Source organism: Saccopteryx bilineata, chromosome 2 (genome assembly GCF_036850765.1).
Source record: "Saccopteryx bilineata isolate mSacBil1 chromosome 2, mSacBil1_pri_phased_curated, whole genome shotgun sequence".
Taxonomy (NCBI): domain Eukaryota; kingdom Metazoa; phylum Chordata; class Mammalia; order Chiroptera; family Emballonuridae; genus Saccopteryx; species Saccopteryx bilineata.
Genome location: NC_089491.1, coordinates 39,528,402 through 39,554,977, shown reverse-complemented (window position 1 = coordinate 39,554,977; position 26,576 = coordinate 39,528,402). Strand labels below are relative to the sequence as shown.

Genomic DNA, 26,576 nt, shown 5'->3' with positions numbered 1-26,576 from the left:
CTTCTTTTAATAACACTTAGCTTAAAACACAAATACATTGTTTGGCTGTACAAAAATATTTTCTTTACTTATATCCTTATAATATAAGCTTTTCCTGATTTAAATTTTTAAAAATTTTATATTTTAACTTTGTTAAAAACTAAGACACAGCCCTGGCTGGTTGGCTCAGTGGTAGAGCTTCGGCCTAGCATGCAGGAGTCCTGGGTTCGATTCCCGGCCAGGGCACACAAGAGAAGCGCCCATCTGCTTCTCCACTCCTCCCCCTCTCCTTCCTCTCTGTCTCTCTCTTCCCCTCCCGCAGCCGAGGCTCCATTGGAGCAAAGATGGCCCGGGCGCTGAGGATGGCTACATGGCCTCTGCCTCAGGCACTAGAATGGCTCTGGTTGCAACAGAGCAACACCCCAGATGGGCAGAGCATTGCCCCCTGATGGGCATGCCGGGTGGATCCTGGTCGGGTGCATGCGGGAGTCTGTCTGACTGCCTCCCCGTTTCCAACTTCAGAAAAATACAAAACAAACAAACAAACAAAAAAAAACCTAAGACACAAATACACACATTAGCCTAGGCTCACACAGGGTTAACAGGGCATCAACATCTCTGCCTTCTACCTCCACACCTTGTTTGTCTGCTAGAAGGTCTTCAGGGGCAATAATACACAAGGAGCTGACATCTCCTATGATAATAATGCTTGCTGTCTTCTGGAATACCTCCTGAAGGACCTGACTCAGGCTCTTCTCCTGGAAATGTCACTCTTTTCAGAAGTATATCCATAGAGATTTGCTTGGTATGTTTTTATTTTCTGCCACAGATTTGCTTATAAGCAGATATGTACCATATACATTCCTATTAATGAAAACCTTGCAGTATTGGAGTCCATGGTTGTTGGTTTTTTAAAATTATTTTTACTTACTCATTTTTAGAGAGAGAGAGAGAAGAGGGGGAAGAGCAGGAAACATCAACTCCCATAAGTGCCTTGACCAGGCAAGCCCAGGGTTTCAAGGCAACCTTAGCTTTCCAGGTTGGCATTTTATCCACTGTGTCACCACAGCTCAGGCGGAATCTATGTTTTCAACTGTTTAAGGAGAATGTTAAGGTTTACAAAAGCTTTTGCTAAACTCTCCAATGTGAATTTTCTTGGGGATTCTTATTTTATTTTCTTGTATTTTCTCTTTCCCTTGTGTCTTCAGCTATGCATTCCTGTTCTAGTTCCAACAAGTCTTTCTTAGTCAATTCCACAGGACCCACCTCTAGGAGCAACTCTATGTTGTTCTTATCCTCACTCTGGTAAACTGTGTGCCATCTCAACCACAGCCTTGTTGATTTTTACAACCTCCTCAACTTGGCAAATCCTTTTAAGTCATAGATTAACCTCCTGTGTATCTTCTTCCAGATGCCATTCATACACTTGGTGACACTACCCCAAGCTTAAGCAAGTTTCTTGATGCAGTCATAGATGTTGTAATCCTTCCCAAATTGCATCACCGTCTTCCTGTTGCAGCAACAGCCTGGGCAAAGGTCCTGCTCAGGTGGTAGGCCTTAAAAGCTGCTATGATTCCTTAACCCATTGATTGCATCAAAGAGTGGTATTTGGAGGGAGAATCACGACTTTGATTTTGGACTAAAGATCACTAATAAAAGGAGAATGTAAAAAAAAAAAAAGGAGATTGTCCAGGAACATTATCAACAATAAGCAAAATCTTGAAAGGTATGTTATTTTCCAAGTAGTACTTTTTCATTTCACTGGCACAGCAATTCAGAAGAGCATCTTGGAAGAGGAGCTTCGTCATCCATGACTTCCTACTGTTCCTTTAGTATACTAGCAGTGTGTGCTTACTGATATGCTTGAAAGCTATGTGTTTTCACTGTGCCAGGTCACAAAGGGTTTCAGTTTGTAGTCTGCAACATTGCCCCCAAGCAAGACTTGTCCTGTCCTTAAAAACCTTGTAACCTGGCATTGACTTGGCCTCCTTTTTTTTTTTTTTTTTTTTTACTATAAAAGAAAGTTTGTTTAGAAAGCACTGAGGTAGAAGTGAGCCATAGAAGATAAGGGCTCAGGAAACAAGTTACAGAGAAAAAAGGAGAACCCTTGGAGCTTAGGAGGGAGAGCGAAGGATAAAGTTAACATGGCAACGGGTTGAGCAGAGGGACAGGAAAGGCGTGGGTGTGCTGACTTGGCCTCCTTAATAGATGAAAGTCCTTTCTGATATCTGTTTCCAGAATAGGGATGTTTCATCCATGCTGAATATTTGCTTTGGCAGGTAATTTTCCTCCACAATCAGCTCTTCCATTGTTTTCAGGAATTCTTCAGCTGCCTTCACATGAGCATTCTCAGACTCACCACTCACCTTTCATTGTGCAATGAGTAACAATTCTTTTTTTTTTTTTTTTTTTTTTGTATTTTTCTGAAGCTGGAAACAGGGAGAGACAGTCAGAAAGACTCCTGCATGCGCCCAACTGGGATCCACCTGGCACGCCCACCAGGGGGCGACGCTCTGCCCACCTGGGGGCAATGCTCTGCCCATCCGGGGCGTCGCTCTGTCGCGACCAGAGCCACTCTGGCGCCTGGGGCAGAGGCCAAGGAGCCATCCCCAGCGCCCAGCGCCCGGGCCATCTTTGCTCCAATGGAGCCTTGGCTGCAGGAGGGGAAGAGAGAGACAGAGAGGAAGGAGAGGGGGAGGGGTGGAGAAGCAGATGGGCGCTTCTCCTGTGTGCCCTGGCCGGGAATCGAACCCGGGACTTCTGCACGCCAGGCCAACGCTCTACCACTGAGCCAACTGGCCAGGGCAGTAACAATTCTTAAATCATTTAAACCACCCAGAGCTAGCAGTAAATTCAACATTGTAATCAGGTCCAGCCTTTTCTTTCAGCATCGCAAACTTTTTGCTTTGGCCATGATCATAGTGTTTAGAGGGATAGATACACTTATATATCTGGTCTTCAATCCAGGTCATTAGAAGTTTGTCCATGTCTGATATAGGCCATCATCAAATTTTTGTTAGTCTTACTGCCTCCTTCATTGAAACATCCTTTCAGCTTCCATCGGTTTGTTCTTGTTCAAGATTATAGCTATGGTGAATTGGACGTGCCTGATGTGAGCGGCAACCATCACTGATTTTCCATCTTTGTAGACCTTGATCACTCTTAATTTCATTTCCAGATCAATCACTCAATGTGGCTGTTTACTGGTCACATTAATGGCGGACTTTTGAACACATAGCGGCCATGATGAGCTAAACAACATAAGATTAAATCAAACACAAGAGAAAATAATGCAGTCAAGAGTGGTAACAAGAGATGTATGAGGCTGCTGCTGGCATAACACGGCGTACTGTTTTATAGAGAACACTTTTGTAAATAATTAAATTTATGGGGTAACATTGGTTAACTTTCAGATGTACAACTTTATAATACAATATCTGTATATTACATTGTGTGCTCACCAAGTAAAGTCTAATCTTTTGTCATGTTGATATAAGAAACGTCTAAATCTGTAGAGAATTTTTATAATTTATTTGAGGCTAACTGATGACATATATAGGGAGCAAGATCTCAAACACCAAATTTCCAACATATTTAGCAACAGTCCCTGGAATACTGCAGTAAACCTTGTGTCTCCACCCATTTCTTATTTTTCTGTTTCTTTTTTGTCTTATAGGTATATTTATTCATGCCAGCAAGGAAACAGTACTTCTACAGTATACAATGTGTCCCACGTTCCCATCTGACAGAGTTGAGATTTACAGCCAGACTGATGCTCTACACACTGTACACTCCAGGTTCAGCTGGTTAGTGATGACCATGAGTGGTGTGGCACTTGAAGCTTTCAAAACTTTACTTCTTTTATCAATGCTCCTAATTGTGTAAATGATGAAGCCCATCAGCACCATTCCTACCCAGATCTCCTGGTAAACCTGGGTGAAGTAGGGCTTCATTGGGGAACTCAAACATTTTTTTTTTTTTGTATTTTTCTGAAGTTGGAAACGGGGAGGCAGTCAGACAGACTCCTGCATGCGCCCAACTGGGGTCCACCCAGCATGCCCACCAGGGGGCGATGCCCTGCCCATCTGGGGCATTGCTCCATTGCAACAAGAGCCATTCTAGTGCCTGAGGCAGAGGCCATGGAGCCATCCTCAGCGCCTGGGCCAACTTTGCTCCAATGGAGCCTCGGCTGCGGGAGGGGAAGAGAGAGACAGAGAGGAAGGAGAGGGGGAGGGGTGGAGAAGCAGATGGGCGCTTCTCCTGTGTGCCTTGGCTGGGAGTCGAACCTGGGACTCCTGCACGCCAGGCCAACGATCTACCACTGAGCCAATCAGCCAGGGCTGACTCACTTTTTTTTTTTTAATTTTTTTTTTAATTTATTCATTTTAGAGAAGAGGGAGGAAGAGAGAAGAGAGAGAGAGAGAGAGAGAGAAGGGGGAGGAGCAGGAAGCATCAACTCCCATATGTGCCTTGACCAGGCAAGCCAGGGTTTTGAACCAGCAACCTCAGTGTTTCCAGGTTGATGCTTTATCCACTGCACCACCACAGGTCAGGCTGACTCACATTTTTAATGAGGCTATGAAGCATCTTGCTGTAGGACCTATGGCTCAGGCTGCCCCAACTTGCACAGCCAATGACTCAGGAAGCATCATCTCATTGTTCACTTAGTTCCATTTAGTTTGGCACTCAGTCGTTGCTTCTTGTATGTGCCATCACTGAATGGGCCCCCATTTCTTTTTTAAAAATTTTTTTAAAGAGAGAGGATAGAGAGAAGGAGTGGAGGAGTGGGAAGCATCAACTTGTAGTAGTTGCTTCTCATATGTGCCTTGACAAGGCAAGCCCAGGGTTTCAGATTAGTGACCTCAGCATTCCAGGTCGATGCTTTATCCACTGGGTCACCACAGGTCTTTTTAAATTTTAAAAAATTAATTTTTAGAGAGGGAGAGAGAAACATTGATTTATTGTTCCACATATTTATGCATCCATTGGTTTTTTTAGTTTTTTTTACAGAGACAGAGTCCAGAGAGAGACAGATAGGGACAGACAAATAGGAAGGGAGTGAGATGAGAAGCATCAATTCTTCATTGTGGTACCTTAGTTGTTCATTGATTGCTTTCTCATATGTGCCTTGACTGGGGTTGGGGGGACTACAGCAGACTGAGTGACCCCATGCTCAAGCCAGCGACCTTGGGCTCAAGCCAGCGATCTATGGGTTCAAGCAGTGACCATAGGGTCATGTCTATGATCCCACACTCAAGCTAGTGTCCCTGCGCTCAAGCTGGTGACCTCAGGGTTTTGAACCTGGGTCCTCCATGTCTCAGTCCGATGCTCTATTCACTGCACCACCGCCTGGTCAGGCTGCATTCACTGGTTGATTCTTATATGTACCCTGACTGGAGGTCGAATCCCCTGCAACCTTGGCATGTCCAGAAGACACTAACCAACTGAGCTACCAGGCCAGAGGTATGTACCTACCCATTTCTGACCACCAACTACCCACAGCTACTCTGCTCCTTCTGTTTTCTTTTTTTTTTTTTTTTTTTTTTGTATTTTTCTGAAGCTAGAAAGCGGGAGAGACAGTCAGACAGACTCCCGAATGCACCCAACCGGGATCCACCCGGCACGCCCACCAGGGGGCGACGCTCTGCCCACCAGGGGGCGATGCTCTGCCCCTCCGGGGCGTCGCTCTGCCGCGACCAGAGCTACTCTAGCTCCTGGGGCAGAGGCCAAGGAGCCATCCCCAGCGCACGGACCATCTTTGCTCCAATGGAGCCTTGGCTGCAGGAGGGGAAGAGAGAGAGAGAGGAAGGAGGGGGGAGGGCTGGAGAAGCAAATGAGCGCTTCTCCTGTGTGCCCTGGCCGGGAATCAAACCCGGGACTTCTACACGCCAGGCCGACACTCTACCACTGAGCCAACCGGCCAGGGCCTCCTGTTTTCTTGAAGGAAATATTAGACATCCAGTTATTTCTTCTGTAAATGTTTAAGAATGCATTCCTCCAAGATAAGGGCCCTTTACAACACAGTCCCAAGCCTGGTGGATAGTTTGGTTGGTTAGAGCATCATCCTGAACTGCAGAGGTTGCCAGTTTGATTCACTGGCACATACAGGAACAGATTTATGTTCCTGTTTCCCTCTTTCTCCCTTCTTCTCTCTAAAATCAATGAAATAAACATTAAAAAAAATTCCAAAACTTTTAACACCTAGAAAAAGTCAGTTATTGCCTGACCAGGCGGTGGCGCAGTGGATAGAGCGTCGGACTGGGATGCTGAGGACCCAGGTTCGAGACCCCGAGGTCGCCAGCTTGAGCGCGGGCTCATCTGGTTTGAGCAAAAAGCTCACCAGGCTTGGGACTGTGTTGTAAAGGGCCCTTATCTTGGAGGAATGCATTCTTAAACATTTACAGAAGAAATAACTGGATGTCTAATATTTCCTTCAAGAAAACAGAAGGAGGCCCTGGCCGGTTGGCTCAGTGGTAGAGTGTCGGCCTGGCGTGTAGAAGTCCCGGGTTTGATTCCCGGCCAGGGCACACAGGAGAAGCGCTCATTTGCTTCTCCACCCCTCCCCCCTCCTTCCTCTCTCTCTCTCTCTTCCCCTCCTGCAGCCAAGGCTCCATTGGAGCAACTTGGACCCAAGGTCTCTGGCTCAAGTGAGGGGTTACTCGGTCTGCTGAAGGCCCGCGGTCAAGGCACATATGAGAAAGCAACCAATAAACAACTAAGGTGTCGCAACGTGCAACGAAAAACTAATGATTGATGCTTCTCATCTCTCCGTTCCTTTCTGTCTGTCCCTGTCTATCCCTCTCTCTGGCTCTCTCTTTGTCTCTGTTAAAAAAAAAAGAAAAAGAAAAAGAAAAAGTCAGTTATTCCTTAATACAGTGGTACCTTGAGATACGAACATACCAACATACGAATTTTTTTTTTAAGAAACAAGCTGCTACTCGGTCCGTATTTTTGTTTGAGATTCAAGCGAAATTCCCAGATACAAGTTGTGATTCGGGAAGCTGCCGCTAGTTGGCGCGTTGGCGCACGGGTCCAGTATTGGCAGTTTCATATACTTGTTGATTGACTTACGAGCTTGGTTACATAATGAATTAAATTCGTATCTGAAGGTACCACTGTATTGTTAAATGTCTACATTTCCAAAAAAAATACTATAAAATACTTTGGACAAGTTTAATTGTATGATGCATGTTTAATAACAGTAATTCTTCTTGTTTATTTGCATAGACTCCTCTGGAAAAACCAAATAGGTGTTGCCACAATTTCCTGTATGACTCCACCTTTAATGAATTGGAGCCAATTAACTGTCCTTGCTAGCTAAGGGCTCAGGAGGAAAGCATTTCTGTTAGGAATAAGGACTTGGGATTTTAGTTCATATAAACCACAATAAAAACATAGAAAAGAGGTCTAGAGGACATAGGAACGTGAACTAGCACAGATGGTAAGCCCTCAATAAGTGCTTTTTTTTTTTTTTTTTTATTTTTTTATTTATTCATTATAGAGAGGAGAGGGAGAGACAAAGAGAGGGACAGAGAGAGAGAGAGGAGAGACAGAAGGGGGGAGGAGCTGGAAGCATCAACTCCCATATGTGCCTTGACCAGGCAAGCCCAGGGTTTCGAACTGGTGACCTCAGCATTTCCAGGTTGATGCTTTATCCACTGCGCCACCACAAGTCAGGCTTTTTTTTTTTTTTTTTTTTTTTTTTTTTTTTTTTTTTTTGTATTTTTTGAACCTGGAAACCTGGAGGCAGTCAGACAGACTCCCACATGTGCCCGACCGGGATCCACATGGCACGCCCACCAGGGGGCGATGCTCTGCCCATCTGGGGCGTCGCTCTGTTGCGACCAGAGCCACTCTAGCGCCTAGGGCAGAGGCCAAGGAGCCATCCCCAGCGCCCAGGCCATCTTTGCTCCAATGGAGCTTCGGCTGCGGGAGGGGAAGAGAGAGAGAGAGAGAGAGGAAGGAGAGAGGGAGGGGTGGAGAAGCAGATGGGCGCCTCTCCTGTGTGCCCTGGCCGGGAATCGAACCCGGGACTTCTGCATGCCAGCCTGACACTCTACCACTGAGCCAGCCAGCCAGGGCAATAAGTGCTTTTTTTTTTTTTTCAGAGACAGAGAGAGAGTCAGAGAAAGGGATAGAGACAGACAGGAACAGAGAGAGATGAGAAGCATCAATCATCAGTTTTTTCTTGCGACACCTTAGTTGTTCATTGGTTGCTTTCTCATATGTGCCTTGACAGGGGGCTAACAGCATACCGAGTAACCCCTTGTTCAAGCCAGCAACCTTCGGTCCAAGCTGGTGAGCTTTTTTTTTTTGCTCAAACCAGATGAGCCTGCGCTCAAGCTGGCGACCTCGGGGTCTCGAACCTGGGTCCTCCGCATCCCAGTCCGACGCTCTATCCACTGTGCCACTGCCTGGTCAGGCTAAGTGCTTTCTTATAATATAAAGATGTTCAAGTTCTCTGAGACATGCAAATGGTAATTATTTCACCCACTGTGTAAATATTTTTCAGATCCTGGGGCATAAATTATTAAAGGCTTGCCTGGTCAGGGCACATATGAGAGTTGATGCTTTCTGCTCCCCCCTTTCTCTCTCTCTCTCTTTCCTCTCTCTAAAAAATGAATAAATATCAATAAAAAATATATATTTAGCCCTGGCCGGTTGGCTCAGTGGTAGAGCATCGGCCTGGCGTGCAGAAGTCCTGGGTTCGATTCCCGGCCAGGGCACATAGGAGAAGCGCCCATCTGCTTCTCCACCCCTCCCCCTCTCCTTCCTCTCTGTCTCTCTCGTCCCCTCCCAGTTGAGGCTCCATTGGAGCAAAGATGGCCCGGGCGCTGGGGATGGCTCTGTGGCCTCAGCCCCAGGCGTTAGAGTGGCTCTGGTTACAACAGAGCGAAGCCCCCGAGGGGCAGAGCATCGTGCCCTGGTGGGCAGAGCGTGGCCCCCTGGTGGGCGTGCCGGGTGGATCCTGGTCGGGCGCATGGGGGAGTCTGACTGTCTCTCCCCGTTTCTAGCTTCAGAAAAATTAAAAAAAAAAAAATATATATATATATATTTATTTTAAAAAAAAGAAAGAACTCATGCTTTTATAGAAAACTAAAGCAAAAACAAAGTCAAGTCATACAGTGAGACAGCAGATGACTGAGGACTGGTCTCTGGTCCACCTTATTTTCAACTCAGTCACATGAACTATCTGGGTTTATTTGAAAGTTGCAAGTGGTATTTATTTTAGCATTTTCCTAGTACTCTCAGGTATTCTCTTTTTTCAATACCTGGAATATTTTATCCAGAACATCAACTACTTTAAGTGCAGAAATTCTATTTTTAAAACCATTATCATGGCCCTGGCTGGGTGACTCAGTGGATTGAGCATCCTCCTGGTGCACCAAGGTCATGGGTTTCAACCCCAGTCAGGGAACATACAAGAAGCAACGACTGAGTGCCAAACTAAATGGAACAACTAAGTGGAACAATGAGTTGATGCTTCTTTCTCATTCCCTCTCCTCTTCCCTGTCTCTCTCCCCCCCTCCTTCGTAAATCAATGTAAAAAGTTAAAAAAAAATTTTAAACCATTACCAGCAGCCTTGGCTAGATAGCTCAGTTGGTTAGCGTGTCATCCCAATAGGCCAATATTATGGGTTTAATCCCTGGTCCGGGCACATACAAGAATCAATGAGTGCATGAGTAGGTGGAAAAACAAATTGATGTTTCTTTCTCTCCCTTTCTGTCTCTCAAAAACAAAACAAAATTACCAGGAAATAAATGCAGTAACTATTTTTGTGATTTTCCTTTTGTAAGTGTACATGGATACTTCTTCCATCTAAAGGTGTGTTTATTTTTTTTATAAAATTGAAGACACAAAATCTCTCTACTGTTTAACTTAACATAGTATGAAAACTTTCCCATATTATTTATATATCTTTTTTTTTAGTTTTATAGGAAGTTTATTTATCCATCTGCGAATAGATGGGCTGAGACCCTAGTGGCATCAGCAGCCTATATATCTTTTCAAAACATGATTTTTAATGCTGAAAAATAATTCAACAAAAGAATGTACTAAATTTTTTTTTTTTTTTACAGAGACAGAGAGAGAGTCAGAGGGATAGATAGAGACAGACAAGAACAGAGAGAGATGAGAAGCATCAATTGTTAGTTTTTCATAGGCGACACTTTAGTTCATTGATTGCTTTCTCATATGTGCTTTGACCGTGGGCCTTCAGCAGACGGAGTAACCCCTTGCTGGAGCCAGCGACCTTGAGCTCAAGCTGGTGAGCCTTGCTCAAACCAGATGAGCCCAAACTGGCGACCTCGGGTTCTTGAGCCTGGGTCCTCTGCATCCCAGTCTGATGCTCTATCCACTGCACCACCGCCTGGTCAGGCCAATGTACTAAAATTTATTAACTATTTCATTATTGTTTGAATTTAGCCTGTGTATCATGTAGGGTTCTCTAGAAAAAAAGAAGCAGGAGGATAATATCCTTCTAATACATACGTATCTGATATATTTATATTAGAGAGAGAAAGATAGAAATTTATTCCAGAGAATTGGCTTAACATGATTATAGAGCCTGTCAAGTTCAAAATCTGAAGTGCTGGCTGAAAACTCAGTCAAGAGTTGATGTTGCGCCCTGGCCGGTTGGCTCAGCGGTAGAGCGTCGGCCTAGCGTGCGGGGGACCCGGGTTCGATTCCCGGCCAGGGCACACAGGAGAAGCGCCCATTTGCTTCTCCACCCCTCCGCAGCGCTTTCCTCTCTGTCCCTCTCTTCCCCTCCCGCAGCCAAGGCTCCATTGGAGCAAAGATGGCCCGGGCGCTGGGGATAGCTCCTTGGCCTCTGCTCCAGGCGCTAGAGTGGCTCTGGTCGCGGCAGAGCGACGCCCCGGAGGGGCAGAGCATCGCCCTCTGGTGGGCAGAGCGTCGCCCCTGGTGGGCGTGCCGGATGGATCCCGGTCGGGGACATGCGGGAGTCTGTCTGACTGTCTCTCCCTGTTTCCAGCTTCAGAAAAATGGAAAAAAAAAGAAAAAGAAAAAAAAAGAGTTGATGTTGCAGTTTGTTTGTTTTATTGATTGATTTTAAAGAGATAGGAAGCAAGAGAGAAACATTGATTTGCTGTTCCACCATTGCCATCCATACATTCACTGCACATGCCCCCACTGGGCATGGAACCTGCAACCCTGGCACATCAGGACAATACTCTAACCAAATGAGCTACCCAGCCAAGGTAACGTTGCAGTTTTGAGGCAGAATTTCTTCCTCAGGGAAACCTGTCTTGCTCTTAGGGCGTTTAAACTAATTATATGAGGCTAACCCCACATTATCAAGAATAATTTCCTTAAGGTCAACTGATTGTGAAATTAAAAGTTTTTCCAGTTTTATTGAAATAAAATTGACATTTAACATTATGTAAGTTTAAGATATACTTCATGATGATTTGATATATGTATATATAGCAAAATATATGAGGGAATAGAGAATATACGTATTGGTCTCTGTCCCTGGTTCATGGCACAGAGTTCCTAAATCCCTTGGAATTTTCACTTTTATTTTAGTGAAGTGACTCTTGGTGGGCTCCTGGATAGTGCTGGTAACCAGAAAGATCAAGCCATTAGAAGTGCTCCAAAGTAGTGGACTGGGACCAGTCTCAGTGCTTAAAACTAGAGGCTAAGGCAGGCTCTCCCTACTGGGAGCATGCATGCACCTTTCCCTTCCCCCTCTTCTTTCCCTATAGGCGTGCATTTCCTGAACTCTAAGGATCCCCACCATATTTGTAACAGGAGAGCATTGGGCCATGGCAGCTTGTCCCAGACTAATCCCTTGAACCTGTCTCCAAGACCCCTTCTCTGATTTTTCCAATGAGCCAAGACAGCCCCACCTAGCTCATTTTTTTCCAATAGCATTTTCAGAGAGCCAAAGCAGCCTTGCCTAGGCTCTCGTTGCTTCTTCCACCCTGAACCCTTCCTTGTTTCACTATTCCCTGCTTTAATAAAAGTACACTACTCTCAAAAAAACAAAACAAGACTAGAGTCTAAGGAAAGAAAGCTGGAACAAGCTGCTTCTCAGGCTTTGTTTTTGTGACTCTACATACCTAGGAATCATGTGGACGCAGACACAGTCTCACAACCAGGATCTGTGCCAAACCTTACAGGGCTGTGACTGGGTCCACACTGTCTACTCTCTCTATAGCAGGAGTCCTCAGCAGCCAGGGTAAGATCTGTTTCCAGATTGGATAGATTGGATACTGGAAGATGGTTTAGGAGGAATGAGAACAATTAGAAGAAAAAAACAAAACTTCCCACTCCCAGATGAATTTGCAAGTAAATTTCCTAATCTCATTCAGAAAATTAATTTTAGGAAAACATCCATTATCCAAAGCTCCATAATCAGGAGAGTAATTCATTCCCGATAAAGTAAAAGAACAATCTTTAACAGACTTTAACATAAATATGCTGTCATAGCCTGGTAGCTCAACTGGTTAGAAGCATCATCCTGATATGCAAAGGTTGCCATTTTGGTTCCTGATCAGGGCATGTATAGGAACAGATTGCTGTTTCTGTCTCTCTCGCTCTCTTTCCCTTCATCTCTCTCTAAAATCAATAAAATAAAAATAAACAACAATAACATAAGTATGCTTTGGATCCTCAAAGGAATTAAAAAAAAATGAAAAATTGTAGCCCTGGCCGGTTGGCTCAGTGGCAGAGCATCGGTCTGGCGTGCAGTAGTCCCGGGTTCGATTCCCGGCCAGGGCACACAGGAGAAGCGCCCATCTACTTCTCCACCCGTCCCCCTCTCCTTCCTCTCTGTCTCTCTCTTCCCATCCCACAGCAGAGGCTCTATTGGAGCAAAGATGGTCTGGGCGCTGAGGATGGCTCTGTGGCCTCTGCCTCAGGCACTAGAATAGAATGGCTCTGGATGCAACAGAGTGACACCCCAGAGGGACGGAGCATCGCCCCTGGTGGGCATGCCGGGTGGATCCAGGTCGGGCGCATGCAGGAGTCTGTCTGACTGCCTCCCTGTTTCCAACTTCAGAAAAATACAAAAGAAAAAAGAAAAAAGAAAGAAAAGAAAAAATGAAAAATTGAATAAAGCATAAAAAAATTTAAAAATTATTAAATAAAAACGGACAAAAAAGAATATATAAGTCTGGCCAGTGGATAAAGTGTAAATCTGGAATGCTGAGCTTGTGAGTTCAAAACCCTGGGCTTGCTGGGTCAAGTAACATATGACAAGCAATCAATGAACAACTAAAGTAAAGCAACTGAGTTGATACTTTCCACTTTTCCCCTCTCCTCTCTCTGTAAAATAAATAAATAATAAAATCTTAAAAATAATATATGAACTGGTAGCCAGACCAGGAAGTGGTGCAGTGGATAAAGCGTCGGACTGGGATGTGGAGGACCCAGGTTCGAGACCCTGAGGTCTCCAGCTTGAGTGCGGGCTCATCTGGTTTGAGCAAAGCTCACCAGCTTGGACCCAAGGTCGCTGGCATGAGCAAGAGGTTACTCGGTCTGCTGAAGGCCCATGGTCAAGGCACATATGAGAAAGCAATCAATGAACAACTAAGGTGTCGCAAGGAAAAACTAATGATTGATGCTTCTCATCTCTCCATTCCTGTCTGTCTGTCCCTATCTATTCCTCTCTCTGACTCTCTCTGTCTCTATAAAAAAAAATTTCTTTTTAAATATATGAATTGGTATACATAAAAATCAATCAGTTTGCCCTGGCCGGTTGGCTCAGTGGTAGAGCGTCAGCCTGACATGCAGGAGTCCCGGGTTCGAGTTCCGGTCAGGGCACACAGGAGAAGCGCCCATCTGCTTCTCCACCCCTCCCCCTCTCCTTCCTCTCTGTCTCTCTCTTCCCCTCCCACAGCAGAGGCTCCATTGGAGCAAAGATGGCCCCGGGCGCTGAGGATGGCTCTGTGGCCTCTGCCTCAGGCGCTAGAATGGCTCTGGATGCAACAGAGTGACGCCCCAGAGGGACGGAGCATCGCCCCTGGTGGGCATGCCGGGTGGATCCCGGTCGGGCACATGTGGGAGTCTGTCTGACTGCCTCCCCATTTCCAGCTTTGGAAAAATGAAAAAAAAAAAAATCAATTAGTTTGAGTACAAATGTTAAAACCACCCCAGTAATTAAGAAATGTTGTGGTGATTTTAATAATGTTCATAAAATCTTTGATATCCCTCTCTCTAGGAAGTAGAGCTTAATTTCCCTTTTATTAAGGGTAGGCTAGACTTAGTGACTCAGTTCCAATGCAGAGTGTGAGAAGGGGAAAATAGTCACCTGGCAGATGCCACCTTAACCAAGTGATCAAGATTAGCTTTAATAATATATTAAGTCAGATTGATATTACAGTTGTCCCTCACCATACTGTGGTTCACTTTTTATGGTCTCACTGTATCGCAGATTTTTTTTTTTTTTTTTCTGAAGCTGGAAACGGGTAGAGACAGTCAGACAGACTCCCGCATACGCCCGACCGGGATCCACCTGGCACGCTCTGCCCACCAGGGGGTGATGCTCTGCCCATCCTGGGCGTCGGTGTGTTGCGACCAGAGCCACTCTAGCGCCTGAGGCAGAGGCCACAGAGCCATCCCCAGCGCCCGGGCCATCTTTGCTCCAATGGAGCCTTAGCTGCGGTAGGGGAAGAAAGAGACAGAGAGGAAGGAGAGGGGGAGGGGTGGAGAAGCAGATGGGCGCTTCTCCTGTGTGCCCTGGCCGGGAATCGAACCCGGGACCTCTGCACGCCAGGCCGACGCTCTACCAGTGAGCCAACTGGCCAGGGCCTGTATCGCAGATTTTTAAATTGTATATATCTAATTTTGTTTCACAGATTTTTAGCTATATTGCAGAATTTTGCGTTATATAGGTATTTTTATATATTAATTTCATTATTTTTGCGGTAAAATAAGCATTTTCTAGCCTAAAAAATTGAAAACAACATAAAAATATATAAAGCCTTAAAATATATATAAATAATAAAATAAATATAAGGTTGCTACTTCACAGATTTTAGCCTATCGCCAGGGGTTCTAGAACCTAAACCCTGATAGATGAGGGACCACTGTATATTCCCTCATGAGGAATGATGAGAAGGGCCTTTAATTTCTTGGCATTCTTCCCCCAAATCTATAATGCTATTATAATAGTGAGAAAACATCAGGAAAACCTGAATTAGGAGAATTTTGTAACATATCTGCCTAATACTTTTCAAAAGTGCCAAGGTCATGAGAGACAAAGAAAGACTGAGAAACTGTCACAGATTTGAACTGACAAAGGAGACAACAATTAGATGTAACATGTTATCTTGTTTAGATTCTGAACATAAAAAGAACATTAGTAGAAAAAAATTGGGGAAATCTGAATAAAGTTAATAGTATTGTATCAAAGTTAGCTTCTTGTTTTGATAAATGTACCATGGTTATATAACAAACATTAGAAGGGCTAGCTTTGGCAGCACATATACTAAATATTGGAACAATACAGGGAAGATTAGCATGGCCCTGGTGCAAGGATGACACACAAATTCATGAGACATTCCATATTAAAAAAAAAATTAGGAGAAGCTGGGTGAAGAATATATACTGAAATTCTCTCTGCTATCTTGTAACTTCTGTAAATCTAGAATTATTTCAGTCTGACCTGTGGTGGCACAGTGGATAGAGGGTCCACCTGGAATGCTGAGGTTGCTGGTTCAAAACCCTGGGCTTGCCTGACCTGTGGTGGCGCAGTAGATAAAGCGTCGACCTGGAAATGCTGAGGTCACTGGTTTGAAACCCTGGGCTTGCCTGGTCAAGGCACATATGGGAGTTGGTGCTTCCAGCTCCTCCCCCCTTCTCTCTCTCTGTCTCTCTCTGTTCCTCGCTCTCTCTTCTCTCTAAAAATGAATAAATAAAATTTAAAAAAAATTAAAAAACAAACAAACCCTGGGCTTGCCTAGTTCAAGGCACATACGGAAATATGAGTTGATGCTTCCTGTTCCTCTCTAACCCCCCTTCTCTTTCCTCTCTCTAAAATCAATAAATAAAATCTTTAAAAATATAAATAAAATTATTTCAAAATGGAAAGTTTAAAAATTAAGTACAGTATAAATGAATTGATTAGAAATCCTGAGAAAGATTTCCTGAACTGGAAAAGTCCAATTATCAGGGGGAAAATATCTCAGTAAATAAGATACACTATCTCTGCCCTGCCTGGATTGGCTCAGTTGGTAGGAGCATCTTCTCGAAACACAGAAGTTGCTGGTACGATCCCCAGTCAGAGCATATACAGGAACAGATTGATGTCTCTGTCTTTCTCCCTTCTTCTTGCCTAAAATCAATAAAACAAACAAAACAATAATAAGATACACTATCTTAAATGGACACAAAGGAGAATTAGAATTAGTGAATTAGAAGATGATTTTAAGAAATTCACGCAGAGAACAGCACAAAAAGATATAGTAAAAAGGCACAGAAGATAGGAGATGCATGGAAGATAGTGAAAATAGAAGAGTATCAGGCCCATCCCTCCTCAGAAACACTGAAGAAAACTTGGTAAAAACTGTCTCAACCTTACCAGAACTGGGAGGTAGTCGAAAGTTTACAGCAAATGTGTTATGGAATTGGGCCCCTGAAAAATGTGTATAATTATGTTAACCAGTGTCACACCAATAAAATTCAATTAAAAAAAAGTTTACAGAACTAAGTGAATGTTTAACCAGGATAAAGACCACTGACTGAAACATGTAGGAGATCTTTGCATTGTTTTTACTTACCGTAGTTCCATTGTCTTCACTGGTTTAGAAGCATTCTTAAAGATGGCAACCTATCCTGAAAGAATATCCACACCCCTATGTTCACTGCAGCATTATTTACAATAGCCAAGATATGGAAGCAACCCAAGTGCCCATCAGTAGATGAGTGGATAAAAAAAGAGAGAAAAAACTCATGGACACGAAAATAGTGTCATGATTGCCAGGGGAAGAGCAGTGAGAAAAGGTGGAGGAGGATATAGGGGCATAAATATCAATGGAAGGAGACTTGACTTGGGGTGGTGAACACGTAATGCAGTGTACAGATGGAAGTGTTGTGGAATTGTGCACCTGAAACCTGTAAAATTTTTTGACCAGTGTCAACTCCAATAAATTCAATTAAAAAATAGATGAGTGGATAAAAAAGCCAAGGTACACATACACAATGGAATAAATACTACTTGGCCATACCTGACCTGTGGTGGCACAGTGGATAAAGTGTTGACCTGGAAATGCTGAGGTTGCCGGTTCGAAACCCTGGGCTTGCCTGGTCAAGGCACATATGGGAGTTGATGCTTCCAGCTCCTCCCCCCCTTCTCTCTCTCTGTCTCTCCTCTCTGTCTCTCCCTCTCCTCTCTAAAATAGATAAATAAATAAAAAAATTAAAAAAAAATACTACTTGGCCATAAAAAAATAATGAAATCTTATCTTTTGCAACAGCATGGAAGGACCTAGAGGATATTATACTAAATGAAATAAGTCATACAGAGAAAGACAAATACCATATGATATCACTTATATGTGGAATCTAAAGAAAAATATAAACAAAATAGAAACAGACTTATAGATACAGAGAACAGACTGACAGTGTCAGAGGGGTGGGGACTTGGGGGCTGGGTGAAAAAGGTGAAGGGATTAATAAGTACAAATTAGTAACAAAGTCACAGAGGCACTGGTGCAGTAGATAGAGCATTGGCCTAGAGCACTGGGGTCACTGGCTCAATCCCAGGGGTACCAGTTCCATCCCAAGCATGCAGACTCGACCCCCAAGGTCACTGGGTTGAGCCCCAGTCAGGGCACGTATGAGAAGCAATCATTGGCACAACTAGGTGGAACGAGTTTATGCTTCTCTCTCAAAAAATAAAAATAGTGCCTGACCAGGCGGTGGTGCAGAGGATAGAGCGTCGGACTGGGATGCCAAGGACCCAGGTTCGAGACCCCGAGGTCGCCAGCTTGAGCGTGGACTCATTTGGTTTGAGCAAAGCTCACCAGCTTAGACCCAAGGTCGCTGGCTTAAGGAAAGGGTCACTCGATCTGCTGAAGGTCCGCGGTCAAGGCACATACGAGAAAGCAATCAATGAACAACTAAGGTGTCGCAATGCACAACGAGAAACTAATGATTGATGCTTCTCATCTCTCCGTTCCTGTCTGTCTGTCCCTGCCTATCCCTCTCTCTGACTCTCTGTCTCTAAAAAATAAAAATAATAAAAATAGTCACAGAGTTGTAGATTATAGCTCAGTGAATATAGTCAATAATACTGTAATAACTATATATGGGGCCAGGGAGGCACTTGAAACAGTGGGGGGACTACTCTGTAAAGTACATGATTTTCTAACCACTTTGCTGTAATCTGAAACTTACACAGAATAATATTGAATATAAATTGTAACTGAAATATAAATATTAACTGCCTTAAAAATAAAATAAGCAGTCTTGCCTGACCAGGTGGTGGTGCAGTGGATAGAACATTGAACTGGGAAGCGCAGGACCCAAGTTTGAAACTCCTAGGTTGCCAGCTTGAGTGTAGGCTCATTCTGCTTGAGCACAGGCTTACCAGCTTGAGAGTGGGGTCAGTGGCTTGAGTGTGGGATCATAGATAAGAACCCATGTTAGCTGGCTTGGGCCCAAAGGTCGCTGGCTTGAAGCCCAAGGTTGCTGGCTTGAGCCCAAGGTCGCTGGCTTGAGCAAGGGGTCACTCTGTTGTAGCCCTCCCTCTCCCATCAAGGTACATATGAGAAAGCAAAATAAAAAATTAAAAAAAAATAAAATAAAATAAGCAGTCTTGTACATTAAAGAAAAAAAAAACATGGCAACCCATATTTTCATTGTGAAAACTTGCTTCTGGAAGAAGCAGAATGAGTGGACCTTGTTCCAAAAGAATAGTTTGTCTTTTTGACCTGAGGGCTCCCTAAAAGACTGATACAAAGGGCTTCCCTTTTTTTCATCTAATTTGGAACTCTATCAAGGCAAAGTGGGTACACAGAAGATTTCCCCTAAGAACTTGAAAGGCAAATGAACAAACTGCTGCTCCCTGGGCAAAAAGTAACAGTGCAGCAAACAACAGATACACAAAAAGCCTGGGAGGAAAATCTAGGGAGTGAGACTTGTGTGGGGCAGGAGTGAGGGAATAAAGGTTTTGAAAGGTTCTAGTGTATACTGGAGAATTTATAAAACCACATACAAGCCCTAGCCGGTTGGCTCAGTGGTAGAGCGTTGGCCTGGCGTGCAGAGGTCCCGGGATCGAATCCCGGCCAGGGCACACAGAAGCACCCATCTGCTTCTCCACCCCTCCCCCTCTCCTTCCTCTCTGTCTCTCTCTTCCCCTCCCACAGCCGAGGCTCCATTGGGGCAAAGATGGCCCGGGGCGCTGGGGATGGTTCCTTGGCCTCTGCCCCAGGCGCTGGAGTGGCTCTGGTCGAGACAGAGCAACGCCCCAGAGGGGCAGAGCATCGCCCCTGGTGGGTGTCCGGTCGGGCGCATGCAGGAGTCTGTCTGACTGTCTCTCCCCGTTTCCAGCTTCCGAAAAATACAAAAAAAAGAAAAAAAAAAACAAAAAAAACAACCACATACAAGGGAAGGGAAGAATACATGCTTAGAGGAAAACTGAGAAGACTATAAGCTTTCCGGGTGGCTGATGTTTCCTGCTCAGAGCACACATGAAGTTTAGACCAAGGCCGAGTTGTAAACAAGCTAGCTAAACATGGAGGGAATGATCCAACACAGATCACTGCAAAGACCTGGAGGGTTTTTTTTCTTTTCTGCTCCTTTTTTTCCCTTCCTTCATTCTTTTCCTCCAGGCATTTAAGAAAATCCCTGTCGTCTGACCAGGTGGTGGCGCAGTGGATAGAGCGTCAGACTGGGATGCGGAAGGACCCAGGTTCGAGACCCCGAGGTTGCCAGTTTGAGTGCAGGCTCATCTGGCTTGAGCAAAAAGCTCGCCAGCTTGGACCCAAGGTTGCTGGCTCGAGCAAGGGGTTACTTAGTCTGCTGAAGGCCCGTGGTCAAGGCACATATGAGAAAGCAATCAATGAACAACTAAGGTGTCGCAATGCACAACAAAAAACTGATGATTGATGCTTCTCATCTCTCTCCATTCCTGTCTGTCTGTCCCTGTCTATCCCTCACTCTGACTCTCTCTCTGTCTCTGTAAAAAAAATAAAAAAATAAAAAATAAATAAAATTCTTAAAAAAAAAAAAGAAAAAAGAAAATCCCTGTCAAACTACAGTTTTAAGATATGGTTATGTAGGAGAAGATGTATTTAGAGGTTTCCAATTTCCTAACATTATAAATTTTTTTTTCTTTTTTTTTTTTTTTTTCATTTTTCTGAAGCTGGAAACGGGGAGAGACAGTCAGACAGACTCCCGCATGCGCCCGACCGGGATCCACCCGGCACGCCCACCAGGGGCGACGCTCTGCCCACCAGGGGGCGATGCTCTGCCCATCCTGGGCGTCGCCATGTTGCGACCAGAGCCACTCTAGCGCCTGAGGTAGAGGCCACAGAGCCATCCCCAGCGCCCGGGCCATCTTTGCTCCAATGGAGCCTTGGCTGCGGGAGGGGAAGAGAGAGACAGAGAGGAAAGCGCGGCGGAGGGGTGGAGAAGCAAATGGGCGCTTCTCCTGTGTGCCCTGGCCGGGAATCGAACCCGGGTCCTCCGCACGCTAGGCCGACGCTCTACCGCTGAGCCAACCGGCCAGGGCCCTAACATCATAATTTTATTTCTAACTTACTCTCAAAAGATCCAGAAAGGAAAAGGTTCACTAATTTAATAATCATTTCTTAGACCCGACTGTGTGATAGGTGTGGTAGACAGCAGAGATCTGACTTGTACTTTATCCCTGTTTTCAGGAACTCATAGACTAGTAGGGGAACTTACCTAACTATAATACCAGACAGTTTAAGGGCCACAAAAAAGCGTGAAAAGGACCATGGAAACTCAGTGGAGAAAGAGGTTAAGGAATGGCTTCTTAAAAGAGATCGCAGAAAGTTTCAAGGGAGAGAGATGGGTAAAAACTGGCTTTGATTGTAAGGTCAAAGGAGAGTGACTGCTTTGTACCCATCTGTCAGTAATAGATTCCCCCCTAGGTTTAGCTGTGTGTTTGGCAGTCAGCTACACTACATTTTAAACCTCTCTTGCAGCTGTGTATAACAATGCACTACATTCTGGCTGGCTGCCAAAAGGGAAGTGAGTGGAAGTGGTGTTAGCAATTCTCAGGTCACACCTTTAACAGGAAGCTGCTTGATCTTCTCTAACTTTTTGCAGTGTATTAGTGGTGTGTCAACTTTGACCCCATGGATAGAGTGTAATACCATGGGTGGAGCAACAGGTTAGACAGAACTGATTTCCAGGAAACAGAGCCCCAATCAGCCCCGCATGGTCTATCAGCTCAGACTTTCACGTGGGAGAGAAACAGAACTTCTACTTTGACTAAACCACTGACTTTTTTTTTTTTTATGACAGAGACAGAGAGAGGGACAGATAGGGACAGACAGACAGGAAGGGAGAGAGATGAGAAGCATCAATTCTTCGTTGTGGCACCTTCGTTGGTCATTAATTGCTTTCTCATATGTCTTGACTGAGAGGCTCCAGCAGACCGAGTGACCCCATGCTCAAGCCAGTGACCTTGACCTCAAGCAGGTGAGCCTTGCTCAAACCAGATGAGGCCTCAATCAAGCCGGTGACCTCGGGGTTTCAAACCTGGATCCTCCGCGTCCCAGTCCGATGCTCTATCCACTGTGCCACCGCCTGGTCAGGCTAAGCCACTGGCATTTGTTAAAATATTTTTTTCAAATTTTTACTTATTGATTTCAGCAACAGAGGAAAAGAAAGAGAGGGATCAATTTGCTGCTGACCCACTCACTCATGCATTCATTGGTTTATTTTTGTATATGCCCTGACTGGATATTGAACCCACAAACTTGACCTATCTGGATAACACTCTAACCAACTGAGCTGCCCTCCAGTGCTAAGCCACTGATATTTTTGTCTCCTTCTAGTCAATATCCTAACTAATAAAAGCAGGAATAAGAGAAGAAAGGCAATGAAAATATGAAACCGATTAAGAAAGTCAAACTTTCTGTCTTATCTTTTTTTCTTCCCTGCCTCTCTTCTAATCCATCATCCTTTTCTGTGGTTATATATATGTGTACATACACACACAAACACATACATGTACACACACTTCTCCATATCCCACTGTTTCAGATTTTTAGTTCCAGGGAAATAGCCCTAAGGATGGAAACCATGTCCTCCTTTAAAGTCTCCCCAGAGCATAGTGAAGCAGTAGGCATCCAGCCAAGCAGTGGACAGCACTGCTCTTTGGTCATAGTGGACAGAGGGTATTGCTTTCTTTATACAATTGTATTTGTAGAGAATAGAGAAGCAGTATTGTTCCTGGGAAGCTTTTTCTCTTTCCATAAAAGGACATTGAGAAAATTCTCAACGTGGCAATCACGAATGCCTTCTTGTTCCCCTGTAAAGCCAGTATCCACGGCTACTGTCACAGCTGCCTGGCCCATGCAGGTTCGCATTGGATTCAGACAGATGGTAATGAAACAACGGAGCCAAAAACTGGTGGGCCATCATCTTTAATCCTAGCTTGCATCCAGCGGGCAAGTAAAAACACACACTGGGCTCCAAAACCCACTCATTCAGCGCTCACAAAGCTACTGACTTATCCAAGTTTCCTAGAATCAAAGGTTTCTATCTCACCAAACTTATTCATCTCTGTTCCCCATCTCCTTCCTTCTCCCTGCACAAAATGCACAAACTGGCTTCTCACTCAGCACTCCACCATCTTGGCTGGTTCTCCTGGCCTCCTTCACGTGGCCTTTCTTTGCTCTGCTCTCTAATGCTAATCTCAGGAACCCAGAAAGCAAGCTCCCAATCTGCCCCACTTTATAGTGCAGAAATCAAAACCTTTAATCCAATATACAAAATAGGGAAGTCTCTAATACAAAGTCACTTATCTGAGGCATGATGGGATTGTACCATCCCACATCAAAAAGGGTGGGAAGCCCTGGCCGATTGGCTCAGTGGTAGAGCATTGGCCTGGCGTGCAGGAGTCCCAAGTTCAATTCCCAGCCACAGCACACAGGAGAAGTGCCCATCTGCTTCTCTACCCCTCCCCCTCTCCTTCCTCTCAGTCTCTCTCATCCCCTTCCACAGCCAAGGCTCCATTGGAGCAAAGTTGGCCCGGGCGCTGAGGATGGCTCCATGGCCTCTGCCTCAGGTGCTAGAATGGCTCTGGTTGCAACAGAGCGACGCCACAGAGGGGCAGAGCATCGCCCCCTGGTGGGCATGCTGGGTGGATCCTGGTCGGGCACATGCGGGAGTCTGACTGCCTCCCCGTTTCCAACTTCAGAAAAATACAAAAAAAAAAAAAAAAAGTGGGAAAGGCTTAGTCCTAAAACCAAGCCCCAGGCTACAAGGATCCTGCCTGCCCACAGCCCGCCCCCAACACACATTAATATCACCTGGGCAACGGGCTTCCACATGGGCAGCGCCATCTTTAACAAAGTGAGCATAATATATTTTATCTGCCCAACATCCCCCTTCTAATTTCTCTACACTACAGGTATTGTAAGTATTTTTTTTGGTCTTCCGGTATCCATGCGTTTGGTAACAGAATCTAATTTTACTCTTAATTTTTTTTTTTTTTTTTTTTACTTTTAATTTTAATTCATGTGGTTTAGCCTGGGGCTGACCCAGCTATTTGACTCTAGGATTGAATACATAATCTATTTCTAGCCAAATCTGGAGGTATTAGGAAAAAAGGCTTTCAAAATGCTGGGGTTACTACACTAGGATAATGTAAGGCCGGAGCTGCTGGGATCAGTTTATCATCCCACAGAGGGAGCTGATCTAAGAATAAAGCCAGTACTGAGGAAAATAGAACCAAGAGATTAGAAGTCAACCCTGATGACTTTGTCTGGGAACCTCATACTCTATTCTATTTTATAACTCTTTATGCTTCTTAAAACACTCTCACAGCATTGTTCTGCTTGAGCCTTTCAAAAACCCTGGGAAATAGTATCATCCCTGTTCTACAGAGGAGGAATTTGAGATTCAGAGAGGTAAGGCAACTTGCAAAAGCCACATAGCAAATTAGTAGCAGAGACAGGACTAAAATCATATTAGTTGCCACCCAGTCCAACAGTGTTTCCCCTACATTGCACTGTTAGGGACATCATTTACTCTCTGTAGTGTGGAGATCAATACAAAAGCCCATTACACTCTAGGAAGTTCATTCAAGGCACAGGTAGCTCTGTTAAGTCATTTACCCCTCTGGTCCTTTTATAAAGCCCCCTCTCTCCTTGGTCAAGGCCAAGGAATAGATCTTACACCAGATCTTGCACACCTGTCACTATGAATGTATAGTCAGTGCAAGTGACAAAGGTTTCTCTCACCCTTCACAACTAGTTAAGTCTGGGGCCAGAATCAAGCAGTAATCACTATTCCAGGCTCCCAGGTCAAGTCTTAACATTATTGATTATGTTGATAATGGAGCTTTCTACTACTAATGGGAATTCAGCTGAAATAATCAGCAAGAACCCACAAGAGAGAAATTTCTGGCTGCAGCCAAGAGATCATATTTCAATCAATTCTCCTTAATATATGAGCCAGATGGGACAGGGTGGGGGCCAAAGGAAGAGGGAAAGGATGAAACATGACTCAGGAAATTATAAAAGAGGAAGATGAAGAACTCTAGTGTTTCTGGGAAGAAATGTCAAGTTGTAGGCCCTGGCCAGTTAGCTCAGTGGTGGAGTATCGGCCTGGCGTGCAGAAGTCCCAGGTTTGATTCCCGGCCAGGGCACACAAGAGAGGCGCCCATCTGCTTCTCCACCCCTCCCCCTCTCCTTCCTCTCTGTCTCTCTCTTCCCCTCCTGCAGCCAAGGCTCCATTGGAGCAAAGTTTGCCTGGGCGCTAAGGATGGCTCTGTGGCCTCTGCCTCAGGCACTAGAATGGCTCTGGTTGCAACAGAGTGACGCCTCAGATGGGCAGAGCATCGCCCCCTGGTGGGCATGCCGGGTGGATCCCAGTCGGGCGCATGCGGGAGTCTGTCTGACTGCCTCCCTGTTTCCAACTTCAGAAAAATACAAAAAAAAAAAAAGAAATGTCAAGATTTAGCACTTTGTGCCCTGGCCCTGGTCAGTTAGCTCAGTTGGTTATAGCATTGTCCCCATACACAAAGGTTGCGGGTTTGATCCTCTTTCAGATCACATATCGATGTTTCTGTCTCCTTTCCTTTTCTCTTTTTTTTACTTATTGATTTTTAGAGAGAGGAGAGGAGAGAGAGGGGAGAAGGAAGAAGTATCAATTCATAGTACTGTACTTGCTTTCTATATGTGCCTTCCTGTATAGCTACATCTTTATTTAAAATAAAATGTCATTTTTTTATTTTAGAGAAAGAAGATGCCTGACCTGTGGTGGTGCTGTGGACAAAGTGTTGACCTGAAAAGCTGAAATTGACAGTTTGAAACTCTGGGCTTGCCTGGTCAAGGCACATAGGAGAAGCAACTATGCTGCTCACAAAAATTAGGGGATATTTCAAAATAAATATGAAGCAATAAAGAAGCATTTTATTTTATTTTTTTTTGTACTTTTCCGAAGCTGGAAACAGGGAGGCAGTCAGACAGACTCCTGCATGTGCCCGACCGGGATCCACCCAGCATGCCCATCAGGGGGCGAGGCTCTGCCCATCTGGGGCGTTGCTCTATTGCAACCAGGGCCATTCTAGCGCCTGAGGCAGAGGCCATGGAGCCATCCTCAGCGCCTGGGCCAACTTTGCTCCATTGGAGCCTTGGCTGAGGGAGGGGAAGAGAGAGACAGAGAGGAAGGAGAGGGGGAGGGGTGGAGAAGCAGATGGGTGCTTCTCCTGTGTGCCTTGGCTGGGAATCGAAACTGGGACTCCTGTACACCAGGCCAACGCTCTACCACTAAGCCAACCGGCCAGGGTGCATTTGATTTTTTTTAATTAAACAGGAACATCAGAAAAGCAAATGACAAATCAAAGAAAGTTGTTCGATTATGCAAATGAGGTACAAAATCAACTTTTATTTCATTAGTGAAAATGCACTATACAAAAGGCTGAAAGTACTAAATATCTGCAAGTTCCCTGATCCTCTACATTTTGTGAGCAGTGTACTACTACAAGTTGATGCTTCCTGCTACTCCCCACCTTTCTTTCTCTCCCTTTCTATTTTCTTTCTAAGATCTAAGATAAATTAAAAAATACTTCTTTTCCTTCTTTTTCCAAGTAAGAGTAGGGGAGATAGACTCCTGAATTTGCCCGGACCAGGATCCACCTGGCAACCCCTGTCTGGGGCCAATACTCTGCCAATCTGAGGTATACCAGCTCTGCTGGTAACTGAGCTATTTTTAGCATCTGAGGCAGAGGCTCCATGGAGCCATACTCAGTGCCTGGGGCTGACATGCTCAAATCAGTGAAGCCTTGGCTGAGGAAGGAGAGGAGGGAAGAGAGAGAGAGAGAGAAAGACAGTGAAGGGGTGAGGGGAACAGATAATCGCTTTTCCTGTGTGCCCTGAACATGAATCAAACCCAGGACATCCACATGCCTGGCCAACACTCTACC

The 26,576-nt window shown here is 44.9% G+C and overlaps 1 long non-coding RNA gene and 1 other non-coding gene across 2 annotated transcripts in view; both read left to right on the top strand.

Annotated features, from left to right (window-relative positions):
• The window catches only part of LOC136324272 (uncharacterized), a 30,484-nt gene extending 4,934 nt beyond the window's left edge, over positions 1–25,550 (top strand). Inside the window, exons 2-3 of the long non-coding RNA XR_010729063.1 lie at positions 3,656–3,785; positions 25,388–25,550. This is a non-coding gene — a long non-coding RNA (uncharacterized lncRNA). The remainder of the gene's footprint in view (positions 1–3,655; positions 3,786–25,387) is intronic.
• On the top strand, positions 15,411–15,518 carry LOC136327954 (U6 spliceosomal RNA). Its single transcript, XR_010730006.1, has one exon. It is a non-coding gene; the product is annotated as a U6 spliceosomal RNA (small nuclear RNA).
• Positions 25,551–26,576: the final 1,026 nt, after the last annotated feature.